Raw genomic sequence first — 10,393 nt, 5'->3', positions numbered from 1 at the left:
TGCTGGTTAAATTCTCGTCGCTGTCGGGCAAAAACCTCTCATCCCCAGTGATGGAAGAAGTATGCTCACATGTTTTACTTATAAAAAGTATCAATACTGCAATGTAGATATACTCTGTTACAAGTAGAAGTCCTGTATATAAAAAAAAAAGTAAAAGTGCAAAAGTATTGGCATCAAAATATTCTTAATGTACCAAAAGTAAAATAACTCATGCAGAATGTCCCATTTCACATGTTCAAAATGTATAATTTTTTTTTGGAAACAGCCGATCTACAAGCTCACAATGCGTTGCATTGTGACACATTGTGAGCTGCTTATCTCTTTTTATGTTTTCTTGTAAATCTGCTACTTTTGCTGTTTTTGAATTTCCATCCGACAGACCTTATGTAACGTTGTGAACACAACAATTTACAGTAAACTGTAGTTCAAAAGACAAACCAAAAACTTCAAAATGTCTGGTTTAAGCATCACCACATTTTTATACAGAATATGTGATGATTTGCAAATGTCTGTGTCACAAAGAAGGAAGTCAAATATGAAACATATAAACTTTTACAGTGGGACAATGTGACCGACCGTTCCAGCGCAATGCCATATATTAGTGTAGCAACTTTCCCAAGCAGACCAGAATGCCTAAGCCAGGGATTTCACACTCTGAAACTGATTTTCTGTCTACTGCTTCTCTGCCATTAAATCAGAACATACACACACAAAAATGTTCACAAATCCACAAATAATCCACACACACACACACACACACACACACACACACACACACACACACACACACACACACACACACACACACACACACACACGCACACACACGCACACGTGCACAGATCATGCGCATGCGGGCACACACATGCACACAACTCTCACTAAATTCACCATCTGCCTGCACTTGAGGGCTTTTCCATGTGTTTGGTTGAGAGTAATGTATTGAACAAGTAAAGCTTAGTAAAGTAATATTTGATTAATATGCAGTAATACGATCTTAAAGGTGATTCCGTGTACAGGATTACAAAGCCCTGAAGAAAGCCTTTTTGATCGATATGTTACGAGTGGAGATACCACTGTAGTATTCAAGGATCTCAGGGTTTGATAAGCATTCAATTTTGTTTGCTTAATATCAGGGTTTCATAATAATGGTGTATCAAGTTTGCATGAAAGGTTCCAACTCTGCAGTCTTGCTGTGATTAAATGCACCGCTGTGTGATTAACAACGTTCTGGCAAATAACAATCACTTTTTATAATTATATTATATAATAAATTACAACTTTTAATGAATCATATTTTACAAGCGCCAATAAATAAACTGATATATTTACATAAAGGCTTTGTTTGTCAGACATATTTTTTAATTTCAATAACGAAAACCCCCCAGGCAAACAAGTCCCGTAACGTAATTTGATTTTTTTCTTTTTTTTTTGTATGAATGTGAATCTCCAGAGATATGCAATAAAGACACAGCAGTGTGCTGCATTATTGATTTAGTTTCATAACAATCTGGAGCCCTCTTTATTCAGTCCAATTGGTGGAGAAGGAATTGAGCACGCTTGTTTAACAGAAAAGCATTTAGCTGATGTCACAGTCACCGCTCCAATTACTGAAGTTTTTGCTTCTCCATCTACCTCTAATAAGTCCCCGGGGACGGGATTCATAATGACACTACAGTACCAGCAGGAGTTTGTTTCGTAGCAGTAGTGGCTTGGTGTTAATTTGATATCACTTTGATGGTTTATTGCGAGTTTTTGTCACGACATGTCACACTCAATTTTGTCACTCAATTTGTGTCACGTCATATATTGTGCCCAGGTCTCGTGACATCACTATGACATCATCAGGCAGTGGCGCTGGAAGTATAGGGCTGTTGGGGCTGCATCCCCCCCTGGTGAAAACTAGAGTTCTCAACCGAAAATTAAGACCCGGCCCTACCTGTGCCCTCATCAAACCATGTACACTCAAGACACTGCCACCGCTGTCACCCTTAGATCTCCATATATGGAGCTGACCTGTTCTGACATTCCATATGTTGATCTGACCTCATCAAACCCTGTACACTCAAGACACGCTCCATATATATGACCAGTGCACGCAACAAGGTCTCTTCTCGCCCCAGGCATCTTACTGCATGTAGCTCTGTCATTTATGTCTGTGAATAGCATGCTGATCCACGTCAATGTATGTACATCCGCATTTGCATACACTGATTGAGTGATTGATCGAATACTTTATTAGTGAGAAATGTAAACGGCTCGGTGTACAGTCAGACATTTAACACTAAAATGTCCTGCATGGAGACTTGTTTCCATTGTGGGTCTATGATGCAAGTATATAAAGATGTACGTCTCTCACTGGGCCACGCACCTCCTTATTAAATCATTCATGATCTCTTTCTCCCAGCTATGAAGTACATGGTGTGAAGGGCATCGCGTTTCTGTCAGTCTTCTGTCTATGTAAACACAAACCACAACCTGCTCCGACCACTGCTGTTCGCCAGACCACTTACGCTTTGGGAGAAAGCTCTGGAATGTATCGACACACGCATTCCAGCCATCGATCAATGTCGTTACTGATAACTATAACAAGAAAACTGTCACCAGAGCAAAAAATGTTCTTTATAACTTTCCCAAGTTTTGTCTGTGAACCAGGCCTCTAATTGTCCCTCTCTCTCTCCCTCTCTCTCTCTCGCTCTCGCTCTCGCTCTCTCTCTCTCTCTCTCTCTCTCTCTCTCTCTCTCTCTCTCTCCCTCTCCCCCCCTGGTTGTTATTTGGCACATTTCTTCAGGGACCTCAGCTGCATGTTCCTTAATGTTCCTCTGAGTTCCGTGGTGCAGCCAGATGTCTTCGGGGACGGCTTCTCTGCTGCTGCTTGACAAGGTTAAGGGATTTGAGCGGGTTCTCCTGCGATAATGGAAACATCTAAAGCCCCCGAGATACGGACTGGAGACCGAGGTATTGGAGGGGGGGTTCATGATCTCCTTTCAGCTATCATAATGACCCTTTGGCAGGAATTGGCCCCAGTCCCATGCCATTAGTGAGTAGTAACGTATACAGTATGTGCACACACCTTGCATGTGGATATATAAACAAAAGAGCAAACACACACACACACACACACACACACACACACACACACACACACACACACACACACACACACACACACAGGGCAATTGCATGCACGAGATGGACAAACCCTTTCACGCACACACATAGTGCGGCACAGTAGAGTACATCTGGATTGTGTTGCAGTGACCACAGGCCCCTGAGCGCGAGCCCCAGTGGCAGTGTGTGGGTTGAGAGCCAGGGTCCAGTGCACCATGGTGGGGGCTCTCCATCACTCTGACTCCCAGGCTTGACAGGCCCCTGGCTCCAGGGCCCGTCAAGGTCTTACCGAGCGCACTCCCAACTGTGCACTGCTGAGGAAGGGGATTCAGTATCAGTCTAATGGATTACTCACCCACATCACCTGTCTGAGTGGATTCTCCTGACCGACAGACACACACACACACACACACACCCAGGCACATGTGCACGCATGCCTTCACACACACATGTATACTGTAGATGCAGAGGACAATAGAAAGCCTGTTTTGGGCATGAACCATCGCTGCGCAATCAACACCTTCTTTAATTAATTTGAAGTTTCAACATAACTCGAACATTTTTAACCAAAACAAATGTTTTGTTAAAAGTATAGATTTTTATGTATTGTGTGTAGCTATAAAGTAAATGTTTGTTCCACCTAAAAAGGTCACATCCGCGTCATTTACTCTTAATTCGGACAGACAGAGAGAGAGAGAGAGAGAGAGAGAGAGAGAGAGAGGAGGTGGGAGGGCGGATGGAGGGTGGGTTGGCTGGTTTCACACTGCTGGACACCCGTGGACCACGGTCAGGGCCCCAGCCTTAATCAGCCTCATACATATGTGTCACATCCAATGACCCATCGGCTCCGTTCATAATAAAGGTCACTCAGTGAGATATACTATGCCCCCCCCCCCCTCGTTAATGGGAATCTGGCTGGCCGTAAGGCCAGCACACACAGACCAGGAATGTTTTAGCATGCATGTGAAATCATCCGACAGACGCGTCCTTCACATTAGACATCGTTAAGCATGCATGCGTGCGTCCTGGTGTGTACAAGTATTTACATACTTTTTGGTTTTTGTTTTCTTGACTACCGACCGTCAACCCGCTGCTCACATTTTGTTTTTACATGCTGACAATTCTTTTGACAGGAGTACAGATTGTTACACCCCCTTTTATATAAAACTCACACAAGAGGACCATGCCTCACTTTTAATTTCTCATTATTCAGGCATGGAAAAGTCACTGTTGTTTAAGATTCACCTGCAAAACAAAAACATTGTAGATTGTAGCCGCCTACCAATGATACCATTGCTAATGGTATCCTCCATTCAGACAGATGCTGTGAGTCATTTTCCATAAAAGGTGAAAATGCATTTGCCAGTAGTAAGTAATGGTGAGAGAGGTCAGCTATCGATTCACTGCTGAAGAGGGCCTTTGGGGCATGTTTAGCTGGGGTAGTGTTGCTTGTCAATGATGCCTTTATGGCTGTGGCCTTGGCTGGAGTCTGGTCATGAATCAAGGTTAAACTAGTCCCTTAATAGCTAATCAATGACACTCAATAGATCTTATCATGTGGTTATAATGTACTTGACTACCCATCAGTCAGAACTATAGCCCGACCGATGCCAGATGTTTGGGTCCGATCTCAAATTTGCACAGTCCTACAACACACATTACCGATATTTATATATTTCGATACAGAAAAACGAATACATAAGTCTTGAACTCAATTTGAATGAATACAAATAACTTTATGATAGATTTTCTTTTTAAATGAAGACTGTCTGAAATAGATATGAAAAGAACATTTACCATTAATTATACAATGAACAAGCAAACCTAACTTAATTTTAACCACTTTAGCCCCTTTGAAAAAAAACATTCTGATATTTGAAAATGTTTGACCACTAAACAGACAGACAGACAGACAGACAGACAGACAGACAGACAGACAGACAGACAGACAGACAGACAGGTCATCAGATGCAGAACAGTAGTTAAGATACAGAGTAAGAGAAGTAGCCTACTGTAAGTTACAGCAGGCTAAAACATCACGGAAAGCACCATCAATAATGAACAACAGTATACTCCCTACTGTAGCCCTATATTTATCGCCTATAATGACATTCACCAGGTTGAAAGTTGGCCAAACCGATATATCGGTCTAGCCTGGAAACCAGATGAATCTGCCAGTGCAAAAGAAAAAATAGCCCGCACCTTGGTATATATTTATGCTAGGATGTTAGTCTGACCATGCCAATATCTGTCGACTAAATAGTCAACTCGTCTACCTGTCTGTGTCAGAAGAAATATACGCTCAGACTTATTTGTATGGTATTTTATTGTTTTTGGGAAGGCAGCGTCTCCTCTGTCTTAGATGCAATTTTACAGCATAAGTCGTGTCCAATTGTAAAAAGGCAAGGACTTCCCATTAGTTTAACCGAAGACGTTGCCGGGGAGGACACTGCATACAAGTTATATTGAGATAACCTTTACTCGCCAGCAAATATTTCACCTGCATTAAGATTACCCGAGAGCAACCTGCTTGTTATTTAGCCCTAAGCCTCCTCCATCAAGGCAGTTCTGCCTGCTCGAAAGCAGCATCAGTCAGAAGTATCTGCTATGCAACTAAATAGGGCACGGGGACATATCTGTCTAACTATAACCTTTGCAGTGCTGATATTTATGATAAAGACCATTAGGCAGTTTGTGTGAGTTGCTTGCGCAAGGGCTTTAAAGGCTAACACCGGTCGTGAGGCTTGTCGCTATCCAGGGTTTTATGTGTATGTCTGTGTCATCACTCTGGGTCTCTGCACAGCATCTGTTGGTCCTGCTGAAAAACTATGAGAGCTTATGTCACAGATCTCAATGTTTACAATACCGAACATCTCATGAAAGATTAATGCATGAGCAGGACAGGCTCCGTCCGCGATGTGGTTTGATCTCTCTCTCTTTCTCTCTCTCTCTCTCTCTTTCTCACCTCGGCCCTCTGGTATATGACTACTTGACTTGGATTCCTGCCACTCCGCGCCCACTCGCTGCAAAATTCTGAGGGTTAATTTAACTCTGGAAGTTCAAACATTGACCCTGTATACGGGTCAATTTTGCTGTTCAGTGACTAGACAGCAGGCATCCACTCACCTTGCCGCACTAGAGGACAATCTATAAGTAGCCATAACTGGAGAGAGAGAGAGAGAGAGAGAGAGAGAGAGAGAGCGATAGCTGCATGTCTCAACACCCTCTTTAACAGTTACATGTGTATGCTTGATTGACAATATGGGACACGTAGGCCTATAATTATTTTCACATCAGGAAATGACCAGGCTTTAAGAAGACCCCTATAGAACCCCAGCTTCCATGTTCTGGGGGGCCAAAAATAGTCTGTCATTGGCCAAAAATAGCAGATCTCCAAGCTCATAACATATCACAACTGGTCACTTTGTAGAGGCTTGTTGTAAATGTAAAAAAAGCGATCCAAGTACTGAGCCAACTCAAGTCCAGTTTACTAGAGAGTTTAACTGTTTAAAATGTACTGGAGTGAGAACCTGTGAATGTGTACAAGCCGTTTCTTCTTTTTTTTATTATTCTTTTTCCCGACAATGTCCTATAATTGTTTCATGCGGTGTTCTGACAATAATTTAGGCAAAATCGTGCTGCAAGCTTAATTCTAAAATGTATCGGTAGTGCGAGAAAATGCTGCAGAATCAAGGTGGACATTTATATCCATGTCTCTGTTTTATGTTTAGTATCCATCTTGTGGAAAGTGAATATGCAAAAATGGTAAAGTGGCATATCAGTGACATCACTGGAAACAGCGGGATGCTCACTTTTTCACTTTTTCTTATGATTACCCTTCCAAAGGACAAAAATATGTACGTCAAAATCATTGTCCTTTGATTCCATGTGATAAAAGGTCTGTTTTCATTTCATTCCCCGCGCCTTTCTAGTCCAACCTAGACACGCATTATGGCTCTGATTTGGGTGAAATGTAATTGTAATTCATCATTTTTCGGCCCCGAGGCACAGCCCTCTCCAGCCCGGGGCTCTTTGAAAAGCAGTCGGACACAAAGACGGACCCTGGGAACTTTGCCCATGTAGTCAATCAGTCAGGACACCCCAGTGTGCCCAGGCCCCGGCAGCTTGTTGTTTTCTCCACGGATATCAAACAACTTCTTCCGCGGTTAAGATAATAAAAATGTAGACTGGGTCCTCTGTTTTTCTTCTTCTTTTTCTTCTTCTTCTTCTTCTTCTTCTTCTTCTTCTTCATCTTTTTCTTGTGCTCGAGGTGGCATGGTTCCTCCGTGGCCAGGGGCTTGTCGGTGGGCGTGGAGGACTTCAAAGCCCAGAGGAGGTCTGCGACGGTGAATACAGCTGGTCTCTCTCTCTCTCTCTCTCTCTCTCTCTCTCTCTCTCTATGCCGGACAGAGACAAGGCCCTCAGCTGCCCCACAATAGAGACACACAGGGGAAGGCAGGGAGAGAAGGGGAGGGAGGGCAGAAGCTCCATTCCTGACACAGCACATCAAAAGCTATACAGATACACACCCCAGACAGACACAAACCGCACATGGCACAGACAGACAAATGCAATGGCACATAAACTCGCTGTAATTAATTGACATGCTTATACAGACAATTCCCACCTCTTTTTTTTATTCACCAAACCTCGCAGACATTTTTTTTTATTCTCTAAACCAATTTGCAGAATAACATGGCCTGCATGTTACACTCTATCAAACAAGTCAGACATATCACATACTACTGTATAGAGACATTGGCTGGCGACAATACAATAGCTTTGTTCTCGTTTCCATGCAGTCAGAGGCAGGTCAAAGGGAGGAGAGGAGGGTACGTGAAGGACAAAGAGTTGAGATCCTGATGGCATGCTGTGGACAGCTTCATGCCTAATGTGGTTCTGACTTCACAGTGGGACTCGTCGGCTATGCTGTTGACAGTTTTCCCTTTCTGCTGCTTCCTCTGTCCGTCTTTGTGCATTCCACACCGCTGTAAGCCCTGCGTCTGTGAAATGGGAGCGTTTCGGCGGCTCTTGGTGAGCTCCAGACAGACTGAATACTGAGGAGATCTGGGAATCTTCCTGTCTGTAATGTCATGTATCATATCATTTTCTCTTTTTTCCAACCGCATTCTTCTCCTCACTGACTTCTTATTGAAATTGGAGACACGGTGCTACCATAATAATAATATAATAATAATAATAATGACAAAGACAAAGATTGCTATTGCTGCTATTTTATGACCACTTCCTGTCCCTTTTTTTTGGAAATCCGATTTTTAGGTTGTTCTTCTTTAAAAGACATGCAGGGCTGGTTCATTGTATTTTGTGGTCGTTCAGTTCCAGCATTAGCCTGTAGAGGGCATGCCAAAACAGCAATCTGGTCAAGAACAGTGGGGGGCCCATGCAGAGACCTACAATATCCTCACAGGAGAAAAGCACTGGGGGACTCGTGCCTCTCTATAGGAGGAATAGTGGAGGAACACTGTTATGTTTCAATACAGAGAGACAGACACTGAGGCCTTTATTGTAAAGGGTGTCAAACCTTACGTTTGCGTTGCCTTGTTCATTGTCAACAGCTTTCCCAACCCTCACTCAGATGTGTGCTGCTAACACAAGTTAGCCTCATAGCATAATTGCCTAAATCATATATTTTTAAGGTTTTCCGGAAAGAATAAATTAAAAATCACTTTCTGATATAGGCTGAGCCGAGGACATAGGGCCTATGTCATATAAAAACAATAGGACATGGGCAATGAAGCAGCAGTGTTATAGGAGAGTAGAGTTTAGCCAGATATGTAAATTTGACCAAAACATTACTTAGCCAATTGAGCTATTCTGAGGCTAACAAGATGCAACATTTTGAGACAGTGAATTATCCTACAGTCAAAATGGCAAATGACAAATACTGTACATATAGGCTTATATCTGTAATTTAACATCAGCAATTTAAATTCGAACTCACCTGCATCTGTCTTGCTACAATGGCAATTCTGCACCCTCAAAGATGGAGTAGTTCAATGGGGACGATTGATTGGAATCCGCGGAACCCTCATCTCGTTTAAAACGCTTTAGAGGCCCCTGAATAAACCATGACTTATCTATTGCGATCACGTTACCCGAGCCATCATTCATTTAACCATTTATTTATTACTCCATTCATCTACATAAATATTTAACTATGTCTTGGCATCTTTATGGACTGCTTGCTCTGCCGCTCAATTACAAGGAAGCCGTGTCCTACCCACGGCCATATGCCTTCTATCTGGTGACACTATATCTCCACAATTTATGGATGCCAACCCAGGGCAATATCGTTCAGTTGGGTTTTTTACGTCTATCTGTGTATAAGTATTAATCTGGGCATAATGACTGGCTGGCGACAATATGCTCCAGCATGTATGCCCAGTAGGACAACTATCGCATGCATATATATGGCATACAATAAATGGAGTGCTTTCTCATTATTTGTTATTGTATAGATTAACTGGCTGCCCCATCTGGGATCCTCATGGCAGACGTTTAGTTCAATGAGGCCAGTGTGACATAGTGGATGTTGTGAGAGCTCTAGTGAACATTCACTAGAGCTCTAGTGAATGTGACTTAGTTGTTAGCAGCTTGACAATGGAAGAATTCAAACATTTTGTACTATATATACATAAGTATATTTACGTATATGTGTGTATGTGTTTACAGTATATATATCGTCTCTGTCAAAAACTGTTACTTTTCAGAATCCAAAATGGCAAAAGTAGCAGATCGACAAGCTCAAAACGCCCCGTTTCGCACCACATTTTGAGCTTGTAGATCTGCTACTTTTGTGTGACGCTGTAGTATGATCAAGTATGGCGTTAATTTAACCAAAAAACACAAAAAGTTAGGATATGAAGATATGAGGTTTCTGCCTGGCAGCAACAATTTAGGCCTATGCCGGTGTGTGTGTGTGTGTGTGTGTGTGTGTGTGTGTGTGTGTGTGTGTGTGTGTGTGTATTTATATACCGGTGTATATATTTATATTATGTAGGCTAAATACGGTGCATACACAGTATATGTATGTATATATAGATTATCAACCCTTACAAGTCTTCACTTACACTCCCACAGTAAAAAGTCTAGCTCACTCTGGGTTTTTTGACGAGGTGAGTGTGGAAGCATGTGGACGTGCGGACCCGTAAACACCCACCATGGGTCCTCCTTCAAAGTGATGAACAGCAACAAAAGAAAGCACGGCTTGTCTGCCGGAGAGACAAAAAGAGCATTTGACCACCTGGGCGCTCGCACATCA

Source organism: Electrona antarctica (genome assembly GCF_951216825.1).
Source record: "Electrona antarctica genome assembly, chromosome: 20".
In the NCBI taxonomy this organism is placed as follows: Eukaryota; Metazoa; Chordata; class Actinopteri; order Myctophiformes; family Myctophidae; genus Electrona; species Electrona antarctica.
The sequence above is the reverse complement of the archived record's forward strand: the minus strand, read 5'-3'. Positions refer to the sequence as shown.